Source organism: Haliotis rubra, unplaced genomic scaffold (assembly GCF_003918875.1).
Source record: "Haliotis rubra isolate DU_JTF1 unplaced genomic scaffold, ASM391887v1 Scf1466, whole genome shotgun sequence".
Lineage (NCBI taxonomy): Eukaryota > Metazoa > Mollusca > Gastropoda > Lepetellida > Haliotidae > Haliotis > Haliotis rubra.
This window is the reverse complement of record NW_025765410.1, coordinates 134,976-155,748: the sequence shown is the minus strand read 5'-3', so window position 1 is coordinate 155,748 and position 20,773 is coordinate 134,976. Positions and strand designations below refer to the sequence as shown.

The window sequence follows — 20,773 nt, the reverse complement described above, 5'->3', positions numbered from 1 at the left end:
GTTTTAGATATAGTTTATTCTCATTTCTGAAAGAATGGTACACACAAAGTAACCATTCTAAACACTTGTGATTGGCCTTACCAGTAGTGCAGTCTTCTCCCTTAAACCCTGACTGGCATCCGTTCTCACAGCGGCCTGAATCCTGGGGACAGGTGGCATTCCCTCCCTCACACATACGGGCACTGCAGTTACCCGAACAGTTGGCTCCATATTCCACCCCTTGTATGCATGCTGTCAATGAATAAAGTACATGCTGTATACCAAAGGTGAAAGAAAACCAAACCCAGACTACTTACTTTTAAGACTCATTTCATACTTTATTAGCAATGGTTCTTCCAAATAGAAGCATGTCAATTTGGGGATGGCGAAATTGTACCAGTTTGTTTATTCGACCTTTCATTACATTCCTTGAATAATGTTAAGCCAAATTAAAGACAATAAAGACTTGTGAATGTCGCTTACCAATAGTGCAGTCTTCCCCCATATATCCTGGTTGACATCCGTTCTCACAGCGGCCTGAATCCTGAGGACAGGTGGCATTCCCTCCCTCACACATCCGGGCACTGCAGTTACCCGTACAGTTGGATCCATATTCCAACCCTTGTATACATGCTGTCATTGAAAGAAGTACAAGTTGTAAATAAAAAGTGATACCAAACCAATCGCAGACAAGGTATAACTTCAATTCAGCTCCTGTTGCACAAAAATGGTTCTATGAAAAGCAACATCTAAATGCAGAGTAGGAAACATGCATCTACAGTTTTAGATATAGTTTATTCTCATTTCTGAAAGAATGGTACACACAAAGTAACCATTCTAAACACTTGTGATTGGCCTTACCAGTAGTGCAGTCTTCTCCCTTAAACCCTGACTGGCATCCGTTCTCACAGCGGCCTGAATCCTGGGGACAGGTGGCATTCCCTCCCTCACACATACGGGCACTGCAGTTACCCGAACAGTTAGCTCCATATTCCACCCCTTGTATGCATGCTGTCACTGAATAAAGTACATGCTGTATACCAAAGGTGAAAGAAAACCAAACCCAGACTACTTACTTTTAAGACTCATTTCATACTTTATTAGCAATGGTTCTTCCAAATAGAAGCATGTCAATTTGGGGATGGCGAAATTGTACCAGTTTGTTTATTCGACCTTTCATTACATTCCTTGAATAATGTTAAGCCAAATTAAAGACAATAAAGACTTGTGAATGTCGCTTACCAATAGTGCAGTCTTCCCCCATATATCCTGGTTGACATCCGTTCTCACAGCGGCCTGAATCCTGAGGACAGGTGGCATTCCCTCCCTCACACATCCGGGCACTGCAGTTACCCGTACAGTTGGCTCCATATTCCAACCCTTGTATACATGCTGTCATTGAAAGAAGTACAAGTTGTAAATAAAAGTGAAACCAAACCAATCGCAGACAAGGTATAACTTCAATTCAGCTCCTATTGCACAAAATGGTTCTATGAAAAGCAGCATCTAAATGCAGAGTAGGAAACATGCATCTACAGTTTTAGATATAGTTTATTCTCATTTCTGAAAGAATGGTACACACAAAGTAACCATTCTAAACACTTGTGATTGGCCTTACCAGTAGTGCAGTCTTCTCCCTTAAACCCTGACTGGCATCCGTTCTCACAGCGGCCTGAATCCTGGGGACAGGTGGCATTCCCTCCCTCACACATACGGGCACTGCAGTTACCCGAACAGTTAGCTCCATATTCCACCCCTTGTATGCATGCTGTCAATGAATAAAGTACATGCTGTATACCAAAGGTGAAAGAAAACCAAACCCAGACTACTTACTTTTAAGACTCATTTCATACTTTATTAGCAATGGTTCTTCCAAATAGAAGCATGTCAATTTGGGGATGGCGAAATTGTACCAGTTTGTTTATTCGACCTTTCATTACATTCCTTGAATAATGTTAAGCCAAATTAAAGACAATAAAGACTTGTGAATGTCGCTTACCAATAGTGCAGTCTTCCCCCATATATCCTGGTTGACATCCGTTCTCACAGCGGCCTGAATCCTGAGGACAGGTGGCATTCCCTCCCTCACACATCCGGGCACTGCAGTTACCCGTACAGTTGGCTCCATATTCCAACCCTTGTATACATGCTGTCATTGAAAGAAGTACAAGTTGTAAATAAAAAGGGATACCAAACCAATCGCAGACAAGGTATAACTTCAATTCAGCTCCTCTTGCACAAAAATGGTTCTATAAAAAGCAACATCTAAATGCAGAGTAGGAAACATGCATCTACAGTTTTAGATATAGTTTATTCTCATTTCTGAAAGAATGGTACACACAAAGTAACCATTCTAAACACTTGTGATTGGCCTTACCAGTAGTGCAGTCTTCTCCCTTAAACCCTGACTGGCATCCGTTCTCACAGCGGCCTGAATCCTGGGGACAGGTGGCATTCCCTCCCTCACACATACGGGCACTGCAGTTACCCGAACAGTTAGCTCCATATTCCACCCCTTGTATGCATGCTGTCAATGAATAAAGTACATGCTGTATACCAAAGGTGAAAGAAAACCAAACCCAGACTACTTACTTTTAAGACTCATTTCATACTTTATTAGCAATGGTTCATCCAAATAGAAGCATGTCAATTTGGGGATGGCGAAATTGTAGCAGTTTATGTTTATTCGACCTTTCATTACATTCCTTGAATAATGTTAAGCCAAATTAAAGGCAATAAAGACTTGTGAATGTCGCTTACCAATAGTGCAGTCTTCCCCCATATATCCTGGCTGACATCCGTTCTCACAGCGGCCTGAATCCTGAGGACAGGTGGCATTCCCTCCCTCACACATCCGGGCACTGCAGTTACCCGTACAGTTGGCTCCATATTCCAACCCTTGTATACATGCTGTCATTGAAAGAAATACAAGTTGTAAATAAAAAGTGAAACCAAACCAATCGCAGACAAGGTATAACTTCAATTCAGCTCCTATTGCACAAAATGGTTCTATGAAAAGCAGCATCTAAATGCAGAGTAGGAAACATGCTCCTACAGTTTTGGATATATAGAGAATACTACACGAGGTCTCATTACATACGAAATATACGAATCGAGTGTCCTTCCTATGGTACAAACCATAGGAAGGGCACGAATTTCGTATACTTCGTATGTAATGAGACCGAGTGTGGTATTTTATTTATTACCCACGTCTTCCTTGCATTGAATTGACAAAATAGCGTATTTTTGTTATTGTTATTGTTTCAAACCGAAACCGGTTTCATAAAGAGGTTGCGGAAGAATTTTGTTCTAAAGTACACTTTTGCATGATATCACACTGCATTGACGTCACTACGCCATTCCTTGGTAACCGACGTCACGATGCATCTGAGTTGTCATCGCCTCGTACAGCCTCCTACAGTAAACTACTCCGCATCAGCCCGTGTCTTGGTTTGCAACTCCCTCACTCGGCTAACATCACTGGTGGAAACTTTGCGTTTATGTTTTTCGACGGATATAATGTCTCAGTTGGACTAACAAGTAAGCAGCAACACGGCAACGTTCGCAATATTTACATTCCCACAATGCATCTAAGTTGTAGAATGAATGAATTCACGTGTTTGTTATGAATGAACAAGTAGTTCCGTCACAACGTGACCTAACTGAGAGGTCATCGGTTATCCAATCAAATCGTTAGAATCTCAGGTGAAGTCGTTACGACACAGGTCAACGCGATACGACACTCGTGTGACGTACGAGATTAGTATGCAACTACCCATACGTTGACCACGTGGGTGATAAAGTTTATTCCCATTCCCATTTACACGGAAGTAATAATATAAATACTTGACAATGTGAATCCCCTTTTGTGTTATCTCTGTCTTCTCCCGTTTAGGGCATGAACATAAATAGAATGCACAATTAAACCATGTACTTGTTAATACTTCAAATCAGTACATGTGACAGGAAATAGTGGTTCTGTGAAGAGAAGCATGTCAATAGGTAGATGGGTAAAATGGCTACAAACCTGCAACTACAAACCTGCGTCACACCTGTCTGTTTGCCAGCCTGGTAGACAGACTCCACTGGGGCAGTCGCCGGTCACGTAGTTGCACACATCACCGTCACAGTGGCAGTAGTTGTCACAGTCAGCACCGAATGTACCAGGACCACACACTTAAATATACAAGACATCCAAATCAGGTAACGCTTATGATCATGTGAATAGAGAAACAGAGCTGTTCAAGACGAATATACAAAGGATGCTTACAAGTTGATCATCATTCCATTTTATAGCTATAACAACGACCGTCAAATGGAGAAGTACTTGTAATCCAATACATCATCAAAGTAAAGTACTGATAATACATACGGAATTTGACAATACATTGCCGTGAAGTCCGTAAATGATAATATCGATAGCAGAATTCAAATAATATGTCTTGCTTTTTTACAGCAAGAATTCAATATTAACAAGCTATATGATCCACAACAATGCAACAACCAGATGAGAAATCAATAACCATACCAAAGCATCTGTTTTCTTTGTTCAATTACGTGACCAACATATTTTGATCTGTATGTTCCAGAACAGAAAATACCAGACATGTTCCGACCTTTAACCTCAACTTCACAGAACGCCAGGATAGGTGTGTTGAGATCGTCGTTTACAGTTGTTGTGTACAGGACCAGGTAGCGCCCTTCACCAGAACACGTGACGTTCAAAACATCAGGTATGTCTGTCCCGTCTCTGTTCCCTGTCACGTTGTAGCAGTTGACTCCATCAGTTGGGGAGGAGATGGTGTCAGCTATGTAGATCTGGATACCATTCCGACCATATGTAACTGTTGCAAATGAAACATCGGGGTGATCTAGTTATCTAGCATGCTATCTAGTATCTCTGTTGAAGAATCGCAACATGACACAGTCTCTTCACTTCAGTGGCTTTTGTAATGTCAATATGGATTGAGTGAGTGAGTTAATATTTAACGTCACATCGGCAATATTTCAGCCATATCATGACGAGCACAATTAATAAATACAAGCCTGTTGACGAAGAACAGTAAAACAACTAGTTTATCACAGATATCCATTTAAAACTAATAATTAAATCTAAAACATTTTAACTAGAAATAACGAGACAATGTAAAAACAGGCTATAGATTGCCAACAACTGAAGGTAGATCACCATTCTAGGGACCATGGGGACTGACAGTACAGTTTCTTTACACCATCCCTTCAGCTGTTAGCAATTTAGACACGGATAGCCATACATTAAAAAGACACATATTCTACGATTAAAAAAGTGGAAAGTTTTAATTTACTTGGAATGTTTTGGGACTTACGTAGCCTCTCAGGATTACACTAATTTTACAGTACTTTAACCCCCTTTGAGGATACAGCCACTAACAATCTGAGTGGGTAGATGGGTAGATGGGAAGGTGAGTAGGTTATTGCTGATCCTCGGAGGAGATACGTTCACTGCTTTGTTAATGTGTCAACTACCTCAAATGCAGGTTATTAATTATTTATTACCAGTGTGCAATATTGGAATATCTGTGTCCCTATTACATTGACTTGGATGAAAAACTCGTTCACGAGAAACGTGTGTCGAGATGAGAAACGGCAAAGCACCATTTGGCCATGACCGAACGAGTACATTGAGCCGTGAGTTACAGCAATCGAAGGAATTTTTTACTCGTTTAGCTACAGCTGGGTAGTTACCTCAGAACACGTTTGCTGGGAACCAAATGATTACGAATACGGTTTGGGATTTTCCGGACGCCACAAGTCCCAAAACAAAACATATTGTGTTGCGTTGTGGCGAGTGTTGACCTCTGTTCAGAACAGAGTTGGTCAGCATTCAAAACTGACATTTTATGAGCATGTGTCTATATTCGAATCGATGGGCAACCGTCAATATGTTTATTGACACTGTAAATGGTTGATTGCTTTTCTCAATCGGGTTCATCGCTATCTCACGGTGCGTCATGTTTATTTTGGGTTCTTCTTCCGCTTAGAACGAAGAAAGGAACGTTTGATGGATATTATTAAGATCTATTTATGCAATGAGACCATAAATACAGCAACAAATATGTGCAGTCTCGACATTTATATCATTTTCAAATACCGAACTATGTCTTATCTGCGTGCTTGAACTAAGAAAGGGACATTTTTGGGTTTACAGTTTGAGATAATCTGGATTTTGTTTCTTAATCGAAGTGTACTATTGTATGAACTGAGTGAAACTAATATTGGAAGTATGTAATAAATATAATATTTCATATATAATATTTAATATATGGCCATGGAACATCATGCAATGTGTAATTCATATTAGTTAAAGGCGTGACCACTTGCAGTTGTATTGTATGCTAAACATGGGAGTTCACTTTCTACATGGATACAAAATCATTCTCACTCTTGGAGACGAGATATGGGTATGATAGAAACACGCTAGGAAGACTCACTCACCTTCAGATCATTTAAAGGGGAAGTGTACAAGAACAAATCTCATTTATTCACGAATTTGAACTATTTTAAAAATGTAGTTTAACATCATTTATTTAATCTATTTCGAAATATATTTGATTGAATGTCTTGTTCATCTTGTTCACCCTGATTTGCAGACCAACAGTTGTCTTCCTACTGGTGATGTAAAAACAGGTATCGGTATGCCACAGCGCTAGCCTTTAATGTCGAAGTTAAATACGGAAAACACATGAGTGCAAATAAGGTGTTATTATACTCATGCCAATAATGGTTGTCACACCCCTCCCCACCCCAACACCCCACACACCCCACACACCCTCTCCAATAAACGAAATTGAAGGGGGTGACAACCATTATTGGCATGAGTATAATAACACCTTATTTGCACTCATGTGTTTTCCGTATTTAACTTCGACAACCATTATTGGCATGAGTATAGTTATTTTTCTGGTATTCTTTTTCTGGACCTATGACATTGCAAGTCAACTATTTCATTGTGACCTTCTCCACCTTGACTTGAAGGACATGACTTGATTTCGCGAACACCTGATGCACTATCGTATTTGCAAATTAAAGTGTCGAAAATAATAATCGTTAGCACAATCCTAACATATTTATTCAGTAAAAGGTGACCAGCGTCGGTAAGTAATACAAAAATTCCCCTCACATATTCTGCATATAACGTACTTTTGTAAGAGGTGACAAACGGGATCGGGTGGTCAGGCTCGTTGACTTGTTTGATACATTTCATCGTATCTCAAGTGCGCAGATCGATGCACATGATGTTGATCATTTGATGGCCTGATCCAGACTCGATTATTTACAGACCGCTGCCATATTGCTGGCATATTGCTGAGTGTGGCGTTAAACAACACACCAAACAACCAAGCTTATGCAAAACGTAGTTTTCAAGAATGTATAGGGCACCAAAAGATTTGTTATGCTCTTTTCTTGGAAGCATGTGTCATCAGGTCAAGAACAAACAAACAATAGGACAACAACAACGTGACAGTGCCGTGTAGAATTATTAATACAGTACATAGAATGAATTACTTTACTTACAGTTAGTCCTGAAGTAGATGATGACATCATGCACCAGGGTTTTCTGTCCTAGATCCACCCTCCACCAGGCTGATGTTATATTGGCGTCATTAAACGCAGAAAGAAAACAGCTGGACTCGGCCTCCCCGGTTATGTTGCCATTGACGGCGTTTGATGACGGTAAATGTGCACTACTAGATGACGTGGTTTTGTTCAGGGCTACATTTTCTGTGACATAAAGTGAATTAAATCATAAACAGTATTAGAATAAAGTATTATTAATGTCGTTAACATTGAAAAGTGTAAGGAAAAAGTATATGTGTATGGATAATGGCTCGAAACAAAAAACGTTTCAGGAATGACTAGTCTTTATGGATGATCAACTTCTTTATTGTACAGTGTCGACGTTTCGGTATAGATACTTATACCGTTTTCAAGGATGCTTGAAAACGGTATAAGTATCTATACCGAAGGATGCTTGAAAACGGTATAAGTATCTATACCGAGGGATGCTTGAAAACGGTATATGTATCTATACCGAAGGATGCTTGAACACGGTATAAGTATCTATACCGAAGGATGCTTGAAAACGGTATACGTATCTATACCGAAGGATGCTTGAAAACGGTATACGTATCTATACCGAAGAATGCTTGAAAACGGTATAAGTATCTATACCGAAGGATGCTTGAAAACGGTATAAGTATCTATACCGAAGGATGCTTGAAAACGGTATAAGTATCTATACCGAAGGATGCTTGAAAACGGTATAAGTATCTATACCGAAGGATGCTTGAAAACGGTATAAGTATCTATACCGAAACGTGCAATAAAGAAGCTGATTGTCCATAAAGACTTGTCAATCTGATTACTTACAACTTCTAGAATGCCTCTCAAACAGTTAAAAAATGTTTCACTATTTATCAAGTGATAAGTTCGAACCATTTTAAGCCAAACAAAGAGTCAAAGAGCACGTAACATGGACAAATTAGGCCAAAGACTATGCAATACTGTACTTCAATGCACTGTCTAGTTTCTTCAATAGAGCAATCGAATTCCTGTACTGACCTATCTGACAAGTCGGACCGGACCATCCCTGGGAACAGTCTGAAGGGTCACAGCCAGACGTTGAGTTACATCTGCTTGGAGGACAGTGACACTGGTAGCTGCAGTTATAGCCATATGTTCCTGATGGGCAGTCAGCTGTAACTGAACGAGGAAAGGGTTCCCGTTAGTGCATAGTGTTGACATGTTTCCTTCAAACATGAAATATTCAAAAATGTGAACTTGATCGCAACAGTACAGATATAGGTACTCACATCACAGTAGATATGCGTCTACAACACATAGACGCTGCTATATGAAGAAGGATATCGATACCACTGATGTATGTATTAGGACGCGTGAATGTAGGCGGTTACTGAATATGTCTTTCGCTTTCATGGGAGGAACTGTTATGCTGTATGTGACTAAAAATAATTATCGATATTCATCATAATGCAATGGAATGGAATGGAACACACACACACACACACACACACACACACACACACACACACACACACACACACACACACACACACACACCACACACATCCCTTCAGAGGGATCAGCACGAATTTTCTGACTTGTATTTTCCTGTGTTCCGCGCTATAATGAAGGTCTTGGATGAGGGAAGACACATCACACCTCGTGGTGTGTGTAATACCCGGCTAGAGATACATAAATTGTATTACTTTTAAGAAAATAGACAGTACGATGCACAAGAAATTACTATCATTGGCCAAGATGGTTTATACATCTCACGATAAGTTGTTTATAAAACGAAACGAATTCGATATAAATAACAGAAAAGGTCATTCCAACAGTAGAGAGAATGCATTGAATGGATTTCACATGGTTGGCTGCAGTTGGTCCAGCAGAACATGGCATTAAACTATGGAGTCTAAAGATGTGCTGGAACTTTAGGGCTTTACGTGTGTTTCATAGCACAGAAGGTTTTAAGTGGAGGAACCTTGGTGTAATTTATCACATAATTGTCACCAAGCAACTACAGTATATTGATGATGAGGATGTTCAACATAAAGAAGATATTGAAGACTCTTTATGAAGGGTAATGTATCATTAGCCTTTCGCCATTTACATTTCACAGATGTATAGTTGCTTATCAGTATGCCATAAAATTCACCTTGAATTCAGACACATTTTGGTGATAGATACATTTTTCAATTTAAGTTTCTCCACCAATGGCCTGTTCACGTAACGCGTCCTTCCAGGCACCGACTGAAGACATTCAAACAGTTTTGTGACATGTTGCTTGTCAGCATGATGATCGAAGCTATCCCATTCTATGACACTGGACAATCCCAGCGCCATGTGTTCTGTCACGTACTATACTGGATCGGACAGGCAGGCTTGGTGACTTCGTTGCCGACAGACAGATACAGCATTTGGATAGTCATAAATAGTTTTACAATAGTTACGTAATAATGGGGCTTATATGATGAGTGACTGAGTGAGTGAGTTAAAATTTAACGTCACCTCGGCAATATTTCAGCCATATCTTATATGATGAATGAACAAATACTAGAAATGGTTCGATAAATATGTCCTATCTACTATTTTGCATATATAATACACAATATCGACCTTATTCTATATTTAATTGGTGACAGGTTCCTGGGAACTAGGCTAACGCTCGACAGACACTGTTAACTATGATATGGTTTATGTAAAGTTCCACATGGAACGAAATTGTAAACAGAGAATATGACATTTTCGAACCACCAGTCTAGTTTATGTCAACATTCATATGATAAAACACTGTTATATAACTGTCGACATGCTGTATCCGTCGGTTTTTCCAAATTTCATCGAAACTGCAGCCTAAGTTTTGAAGCCGAAATACCTTTACCATAAAACATGTAACGTGGTATAATATGAAACAATGTTGCTAAACGTACATCTGTTATCCATCAAATTTCATGCTCGTATTTGAGACAACGTTTATATGAGAATAATGTTGTAAAGCTGATGTTCGTCTCTCACATAATCTTAAGTTGGTATCTCAGCACGAACAAAAGACTCTGCTATTCTCTATACTGTACTGGATTAGAATTACAATCAATATCCAACATCCATCCCTGGACACCCAATTTGCTAATTGGACACAGCAGTGACAATAATAATGTCCGACGCACTTTGCTATGTTCAAGGTTATATATTCGTGCTACTGGGAAGGGTTCAGTCGATGTTGGTTGTGAGTGCGATACTGACCATGTAACCGGTATTGGTTTCATGCAGGTCTGTGAGTGTGGCAGTATATCACAGACCATTTACAGAAGTCAGAAAGAGGTTGAGCGTCTGTGAGTGTGGCAGTATATCATAGACCATTTACAGAAGTCAGAAAGAGGTTGAGCGTCTGTGAGTGTGGCAGTATATCACAGACCATTTACAGAAGTCAGAAAGAGGTTAAGCGTCTGTGAGTGTGGCAGTATATCATAGACCATTTACAGAAGTCAGAAAGAGGTTGAGCGTCTGTGAGTGTGGCAGTATATCACAGACCATTTACAGAAGTCAGAAAGAGGTTGAGCGTCTGTGAGTGTGGCAGTATATCATAGACCATTTACAGAAGTCAGAAAGAGGTTGAGCGTCTGTGAGTGTGGCAGTATATCATAGACCATTTACAGAAGTCAGAAAGAGGTTGAGCGTCTGTGAGTGTGGCAGTATATCACAGACCATTTACAGAAGTCAGAAAGAGGTTGAGCGTCTGTGAGCGTGGCAGTATATCACAGACCATTTACAGAAGTCAGAAAGAGGTTGAGCGTCTGTGAGCGTGGCAGTATATCATAGACCATTTACAGAAGTCAGAAAGAGGTTGAGCGTCTGTGAGTGTGGCAGTATATCACAGACCATTTACAGAAGTCAGAAAGAGGTTGAGCGTCTGTGAGTGTGGCAGTATATCACAGACCATTTACAGAAGTCAGAAAGAGGTTAAGCGTCTGTGTGTGAGTGAGTGAGTTAGTGAACAAATGAAGCTAAGTATCACAGTTGTCAATGTGCAATGTAGAAAATACTCATGAAATTGGTACAGCGTAAATGAAAGCTTGAGCATCGATCTACATTACGTGTGTGCTGGAGGGAAACAGCTGAGTTAAGCCAGATATTACACACTGACTGAACAGTTAAGATTTTAACGTTCCTGGATGTTAGGTTAAAATAGTTGTCTGGTATTGTATTGTGTTAATACCATGATGGATGAGTAAATATAACGTGAACTATAGCAAAAACAAAAATAATACATTATACATCAAATGAGCTTTCGATAGTAGCACTATCACAGAAGAATGAGTGAGTGAGTTAAAATGTATAGACACTTTGGCAATATGTCAGCCATATCGTGACTTAAAAGGGTTATTTTTAAATAATATATAATATATCTTAAAATCTGTCTGCGAAGGACAGTAAACGAATTAGAGTATCACAGTTAGAGGTTCAAAACTAGCATGTTACTTAAAAGTATATGCGATTTAGGACATTACATTTTATAATCAGGCTATACCAGCAACTGAAGCTAGATCACCATACTAGGGACCATGAGGACTTACAGTGCATATCCGACCTGCATGGACCCTAGCTGGATTTACACCATTCCTTCAGCTACTGGTGATTGTAGTGAAATTTTGCCATTATTTAAAACAGCAAATATTCTACGATTAAAATTTTGTGGGTCGAAATTAAAATTTGCAAATCTTGTGACTAACGTATCCTCTCCGGAGGACAATAATTTTACAATACTTTAACCCCCTTCGAGGATACAGCCTCTGACCCTCTAAGTTGTAACTTAAACTCTACCAATAAAAATCAACTATCTACACAATATCAAAATCTATCAATTAATTCAATTTCTTTATAAAATCCAAGGATTAAATGAAGAGCAAGATGATTAAACAGATTCCTCATTGTTTTTTCATTGAAATAGTTATCCCTTGTGATGGAGCACAGAAGAGCAGGTTTTGTAAATCATTACGTAAGTTTCCCCTACCTGTAGTTTGCGAAAGCAGTATGAGAAATACAGCCACAGCGACTAACTCCATAGTGGTTCAGGCATACCGGCAACTGAGGTTCTACACTGAGACTACTGGGTGTTTTATAACATGACATATCCAAGTAGGTCATACCTGTGACCCTAGAACATTCCACTACATTGCGCCTTTCTGACGATTTGGCTCTAAATATAGATAAATAGCAACCTGTTGCAAATATGCATGGCTTGCACTCAACCTTTTCATGGAAACGAAACCTCACGTCATTTCTTTAAGAAATCAACCAGACTCGTATTTGTTTGGAAATCGACATTATTAGGTTGCAGAAACAGTTTTAAAAGGATGCTGATGTAATTTATTCTCCGAATAACTCTTTTCAATAACCGGATTATATTTTGTTACGTTTTACTAGTATATAGTTGTTAATTTAAAATAATCCCCGCACCTTACAGAATTATATCTGTCAAGGCATACACGAGAGAGCATGGACGATGATTAGATAGCACTGACACGGTGGAAAACCTGGGGTTGTTGTTTAATTAATTCTTATTTATTCATTTTTGATAAACTGTTGTGTTATGTGTCGATGCGTAGACAGATATATGTTTCATTCACACGCATGAGGTTTTTGTGCAATAAGGCTTAATCTAAAATTATCACCAATGGGGAAAAAGGATACCCCGTTTCAACGTCATGGTAGAATCACCAACAAATGCTGATGGTACCGTCCGGTGCAGTGTACTCTACTTTTAGCAGATATTTCTTATGATTATGAAATAGGTTTTGTTCCCCTTATTTATTTACCTGTAATAAAACATATTTAATATGGCTACTGGTTGGGCCGAACACTGGTGATGAAAGTATTTATAAATAAAGTCACGTGCTGCACTCGTAAACCTCTTCACTTCAGACAGCGTTTGAGGGATCTATAGTCCCTGCAGAGCATGCTGCACAGAACAAGTAGTCGCATTCGTTAAATACATCGAAAATGTCGTGTTAGATATACAACGGCCACAGAACTTACCAAAATATTCACTGTACTCTTCCAACCGTAATACGGTGTGGGATATACAGTTTTCAAAAGAATATCCAATGTTCTAAATATATCCAACATTACAGTTGGATTATTGTAATCACTTAAACTGACGTAGAATATATCTATTTGATCAAAGCTAACACGTAATAATGAATATAGTCTGACGAAATTTTGAAAATTATTGAAGGATGCGTTTGTACGTTTTTACTGATTAAATGTAGCTTTAAAAGATATGCATATTCAAGCTGTCTGCTTTCCACATATGTCAGGTGGTATCAGGTTATATCTGGTGGTATACCTCACCTGGTGTTGGCTCAGTGACCCCTGACCTAAATATTGTATGACTGTTCCCCCGGTCCATGCTGTCTGTTCACACATCAGCTCTGTCTCCTAACTGAACTTGGTGAATTTCAAGCCTTTACCCATTTTACCATTAAACATTTCAACTGTTTTTACAACATTTTTTTTTTAATCAATGGTGTTGGCAATGTACATAGCCATAGAACTGCATTGTACAAAGTATTCCTTGTACATATACTTGTTCAAGGATACGACATTATCGAGTTGTGACAAACATGCACATTAGAGGATACAAATATTGGATACGAAAAATAATATATATATATATTTATTACTCTTGTTAAGGTAATGTATCACACCTAGCGAAAGCTTAACATTGTACTTTGTGTGTACATATACAACAAATAATGTTAGAAAGATAAGTGTTGGCGACAAACGTATCATATTGTCAGAACAAATGGTGTAACGTCTGCAAAAGGCAGAACATTACTGTATTATTACTGTTATACTGGAAATTAAAGCACAGTGGCGTGCTGGTTCTGCACTCTCCGGTCAGCAGACTATGCAAGAAAGGGTGAGTGGACAGCAATATCAGGACAATGTACATTCTCTGTCTGGAAGGCAAGGCGTGATGTTTGACTTATATACATTTTTCTCTCCCTCCAGAAGCTCGCGCTTGCCGTGCACGAATCATCAGTGCTCATCTCAAGAAGCCCGTGCTCGCCGTGCAGGAATCGTCAATGCTCATCTCTAGAAGCCTCTGCTCGCCGTACACGAATCATCAGTCCTCATCTCAAGAGGCCCGTGCTCGCCGTGCACGAATCGTCAGTGCTCATCTCTAGAAACCCGTGCTCGCCGTGCAGGAAGCGTCAATGCTCATCTCTAGAAGCCCATGCTCGCCGTGCACGAATCGTCAGTGCTCATCTCAAGAAGCCCGTGCTCGCCGTGCAGGAATCGTCAATGCTCATCTCTAGAAGCCTATGCTCGCCGAGCACGAATCGTCAATGCTCATCTCTAGAAGCCTCTGCTCGCCGTGCAGGAAGCGTCAATGCTCATCTCAAGAAGCCTCTGCTCGCCGTGCAGGAATCGTCAATGCTCATCTCTAGAAGCCCGTGCTCGCTGTGCACAAATCATCAGTGCTCATCTCTAGAAGCCTCTGCTCGCCGTGCACGAATCGTCAATGCTCATCTCTAGAAGCCCGTGCTCGCTGTGCACGAATCATCAGTGCTCATCTCTAGAAGCCCGTGCTCGCCGTGCAGGAAGCGTCAATGCTCATCTCTAGAAGCCCTGCTCGCCGTGCACGAATCGTCAGTGCTCATCTCTAGAAGACCGTGCTCGCTGTGCAGGAATCGTCAATGCTCATCTCTAGAAGCCCGTGCTCGCCGAGCACCAATCGTAGGTGCTCATCTCTAGAAGCCCGTGCTCGCCGTGCAGGAATCGTCAGTGCTCATCTCTAGAAGCCGACGCTCACTGTGCACGAATCATCAGTGCTCATCTCTAGAAGCCCGTGCTCGCCGTGCACGAATCGTCAGTGGTCATCTCTAGAAGCCCATGCTTGCCGTGCAGGAATCGTCAGTGCTCATCTCAAGAAGCCCGTGCTTGCCGTGCAGGAATCGTCAATGCTCATCTCTAGAAGCCCGTGCTCGCCGTGCACGAATCGTCAGTGCTCATCTCTAGAAGCCCGTGCTTGCCGTGCAGGAATCATCAGTGCTCATCTCTAGAACCCCCATGCTTGCCGTGCAGGAATCGTCAGTGCTCATCTCTAGAAGCCCGTGCTCGCCGTGCACGAATCGTCAGTGCTCATCTCAAGAAGCCCGTGCTCGCCGTGCACGAATCGTAAATGCTCATCTCTAGAAGCCCGTGCTTGCCGTGCACGAATCATCAGTGCTCATCTCTAGAAGCTCGCGTTCGCTGTGCAGGAATCGTCAGTTCTCATCTCTAGAAGCCCGTGCTCGCCGTGCAGGAATCGTCAGTGCTCATCTCTAGAAGCCCGTGCTCGATGTGCAGGAATCGTCAGTGCTCATCTCTGGAAGCCTGTGCTCGCCGAACAGGAATTCGAATCGTCAGTGCTCATCTCTAGAAGCCCTGCTCGCCGTGCACGAATCGTCAGTGGTCATCTCCAGAATCACAAATCCATAGAATACCACGGCCAGCAAAGAAGACAGACCTTTGCCCCACTGAACATGTATTGGCCAGATGATGCAAGATGACTGACAGGACACCCTCGAATAGTCATTGCGAGACTCATAGTAGCAGTAGGCCTCAATGGCGGTATGACTGTCCTAGTTTGACGCACGATTGATCCATAACCGTCTTCTTTTACCGTTGCAACCCTACCCCATCGTCTTTCAAGATAGTTGTTTTTCATTACCAGTAGAATTGTCTTCCCCATTTCGTTCATTATCATCATACAAATATTATCATTTGAAGCAGTGAGTAACATTTGAGTAACAGTTACTTTTGTAAGGAGTATCTATGGGTGACAATAACATTTATATATACTCTTGGAACGGAAAGATAACACATGAAAGTACACATTTTCCTTAATTTATTTCCAGAATTTCACCCACTGTGCAATACATACCTTGTGAAGAAACCTGGAAAACAATAAGGGAACACTTGTACTTTCATGTGATCCCTTATTCGTTTCCATGAGTATATTTATATGAAGTTTTTGAACAAAGTGGAGGTCATTGACGTTCATTTACACCCATACCTATCACAGCTAGTTGGCTATTTTGTTCACCTTTTTAAACGTTATTTGTAATTATTTCCTGTCTGACTTGTGCATGGGTCCATGAGTAATGTTTTTGGTCCCGCCATTTGCTCTCAGCCACCAAATGTACGATGCCGAACTGTCTGACACACAATCTGTGTCTGTGAGTCTGTGTCAATGGCTGAAGCAAGCACCACGTGATCTGATGACTCATGCTGAATTCGTAACATGGGTATTTTGATGGATTTATCATGAGGGCATGTTTGCTTTTCTACACTGTTTGTATAGCTATGGTTCTGATACAAGTACCGTTTGCTTATAAGCGCTGAGCTGTGTTGAGATCTGGACGTCTGACTCAAAGGGTAGTAATATTGTAAAAGTCATAGGACTCGCTATGATGAAAATAGAATTAGGGTTACTGGTTTGTTTCTTTCTATACACATAATAATATAATGGTGATCTTTAGGACCTGGTATTAACACAGGTCCTTTGCTGTGGAACGTTTCCAAAAGATCAGATAGTTATAAATGAAACAAATATCACTAGTCTAAACTAATTCAATATAACGGCTCAAAACATGGGTTTTCAACAGGTTGTCTAAATTCTGGAAAATAATCTAAAAATGCTTATGCTTTAATTTCATCACAGCCTTTTCCATATTTTCCTTGAGTCAAACAACAATCATGGTTTTCCAGATCAGCATGGCATCTCTTAAAGCAGGGTAGGCAGGTTGAAGCAATAGGGAACAAGATGCTGATCGAATTTTCTGTTTTCACTAACTTTCTTTGCGGGATTTTAATTATTCTTCAAGCCCTCAGCTTCGACAGCTTTTCAGAGAGAGCCTTTAGAAAGTCTTATGCAACGTATTTAGCATGCCTATCGGCTACATGACTTCGTCTATAAATTGATGCAGTCTGCTTGAAAGTATGACATTCATAATGAATGTTATTTCTAATGGAGTCACGTGCAACGCTCGTAACACAAATTTTCTAGACAGCGCTTGATGGATGTATAGCCAGTAAGGTAAATGATGTGTAGAACAGGTCGTCGGTTTGGCAAAATATGACGAAAATGTGTTCAAAAAGAGCAAAGGTGTTAAAACACAGCAAAGTGATCCAGTGTATTCTTCCAACATGAATTCACAGTGTGTCATACAGTTTTCGCAAGCATAGTAAGGATACTAAAATTCAATTAATGGTACCTTTTCCTCCTTATATATATAACCCTCACGCCGGTGGATACGATAAATAAATGCATATTAATTTTTTTCAACGTGTCATAACGAATACAATCTGCTGTAATGTTTGGAAAATACTGCTATGTGTCTTAATGTTTTCTTTGATAAAGTGTTGTGGCTTAAAAATATACATATATTCAAGCTGACTGCTTTCCCGATATTACTTGAATGTGACCTCAAACGGTAGTACACGTCACATCGCGTTGTCCCCTTTCACTTCACAGTGCATGCATCCATGTCATCAGGTTGGCAATTACACCTATCTCAAGCACGTTACCTACAGGAAAACAGACATCATCAGGTTGGCAATTACACCTATCTCAAGCACGTTACCTACAGGAAAACAGACATCATCAGGTTGGCAATTACACCTATCTCAAGCACGTTACCTACAGGAAAACAGACATCATCAGGTTGGCAATTACACCTATCTCAAGCACGTTACCTACAGGAAAACAGACATCATCAGGTTGGCAATTACACCTATCTCAAGCACGTTACCTACAGGAAAACAGACATCATCAGGTTGGCAATTACACCTATCTCAAGCACGTTACCTTCAGGACCTACAGGAAAACAGACATCACCAGGTTGGCAATTACACCTATCTCAAGCACGTTACCTACAGAAAAATAGACAGACCACTGATCTTAATATAGGACGACTGCTCGCCCTACTAACCCCGACACAGATTCGTGTAAAGCTGAGCGTGGTTAACTTCAAACCCCAGCTCACGTTACCAGGACACATCGCTTCCATAACCTCCATGCAATCAATGCACCAGTTTCAAGGAAATATTATATTGCAGGTCGATGCGTAAAAGTAACAAAAGAAAACATATAAGTGGTTTAACAGTCAATAAATGCTGTATGTCCATAAATATCACAACATATTATCACTATAAAGCATGATGTTTATTCTGGTATACAAAATATTATCACAAGCAAAAGGAACTCGTAAATTAATAGAAAATAGTTTTCTGAAGTACAAAAGCAAGGTGAATATGATACGTTACAAACTGTTCCTGTAAGGAAAGTTGGGTATTGTGTTTGGCTAGTTAACACAACACTATGTGATACTATGCATTCAAAAGGGGAATGTCTGGAGATAACAACAGCAGTTCATGGGTAATTACAGCTCAGTGAGTGCTCAATAATGATGTGTTTATTGACCACAGAGGTGTAGTGTACACTGTTAGAGGTTATTACACAACTCACCTCCGCATAACATGAAATCAAGAATTCTATTCAATGGTGCACCATAGTTTCAAGTGAGTGAGTGAGTGAGTTAGTTTTAGACCGCACTCAGCAATAATCCAGCTATATGGCGCCGGTCTGTAAATAATCGAACCTGGACCAGACAATACAGTGATCAAAAGCATGAGCATCGATCTGCGGAATGGGGAACCGATCACATATGTCAACGAAGTCATCGAGCCTGACCACCCGATCCTGTTAGTCGCCTCTTACGACAAGCATGGGCTACTGAAGATCAATATTCTAACCCGGCCCTTCACGGGTCCCACAGTTTCAAGAAACATATGACAAAAATGCTTACTGAAGTACATGTGACAGGACAGAACATTGCTTAAGAGTGGTGGTGGAGTAGCCAATGTAGAGTACATTGATCGGAGAGCTGCATTGTTTACAACTGGAAACTATTCTCTTAGCGCATATACGTGTTCAATGCATGATACGACGTTATTGATATGCCCGTTCTGTCAGACATGCAAAATAGAGGGAGAATCAGGATACCAGTATATGTATTAAATCGTTTAATGGTGGAAATAGGGAAGATGCTCGGACATGCTTGTCCCTGATGCCTCCAAATGTGTGGAAATATCCTTTTCATGTCCAACATAAACGTTTCGAAAGGTTTGCGTGCATTTGGCAGCTGTAACGTTGACTGAACAACTTCTGAGCAAGAAGAAGACTCAACGAGGCCTTGAAACAAGCAGCACGCTCGAGTGTTACTGACACGTTGTCCAATGTAAACTCGAAATGCTTCAGATTCCTAATGGGTACATCAGTGGAAGATGTTTGGTTATTGGATGGTCATAGAACGATAGTAGATCATGGATATATCGGAAGCTGGAGCTAAACGTCGTAGCCAAACTACCTTCTGTTGACTTTGCCAAACCAAACAGAAATTCTGCTTCATATGCATATTGAAAAAGTCTCAAAAGGAGGGAAGCACAAACAGTTAGTGTATATGGGGATGCCTACGCATTTCGTGAATGTTTACCCCACATTTTACATACATGTTATCAGTGGGGAAGGCATTTCACATATTGATTAATTTCTTGTTCAAACGCGGTGGTGTTCAAAGGTGAAATATCAATATTTTGACATGTACATTGTAGCAAGTCAAGCACATCATTTGAGAATCCACATGGCATTAATTCCGCTTAACTCAAATATGTTCTGTTAATATAACACTAGTTAGTTCTTTCTTGACTTTGATAAGAATTATGGATGACAGATGGATAGGGCAGAATGGACTGAATAGACGTTATGCAACAACACTGTCCACAAGAGATATTTCTGTGAATCAATTGATTTCAGCATAATTCTATTTAGCTTCTATTTGCATCCTTTTTCTTGCGCAGTTTCAGTTCCAAATAGCCCAATCCAATCCACTTTACTTTTTTCGCTTATATGTTGTTGGGTTTTTTCTTTTTCAATTAACAATTACCAATATTATTTAATGTCTCATGTTCCATTTCTAATTTCAGTTTCCTGAAAACGCTAATTGTCTTTCAATTTTATTCAAAGAATCATTAGCCCGATTCTTTCCCAAACCAGAAACAGTCAATGTGTAATATTATTGATGACAATTTATTTACATAATAGATATAAAGTTAGCATTATTAGACCGATTCTTTCCCAAGCCAGAAAACTGTCAATGTGTAATATTATTTTTGACAA

General features: G+C 40.2%; 1 long non-coding RNA gene across 1 annotated transcript; it reads right to left on the bottom strand.

Annotated features, from left to right (window-relative positions):
* Positions 1–4,058: 4,058 nt before the first annotated feature.
* LOC124269702 lies at positions 4,059–7,601 on the bottom strand. Its single transcript, XR_006896582.1, has 3 exons — positions 7,534–7,601; positions 4,596–4,823; positions 4,059–4,155 (listed from the first exon to the last, which is right to left on the bottom strand). It is a non-coding gene; the product is annotated as an uncharacterized LOC124269702 (long non-coding RNA).
* Positions 7,602–20,773: the final 13,172 nt, after the last annotated feature.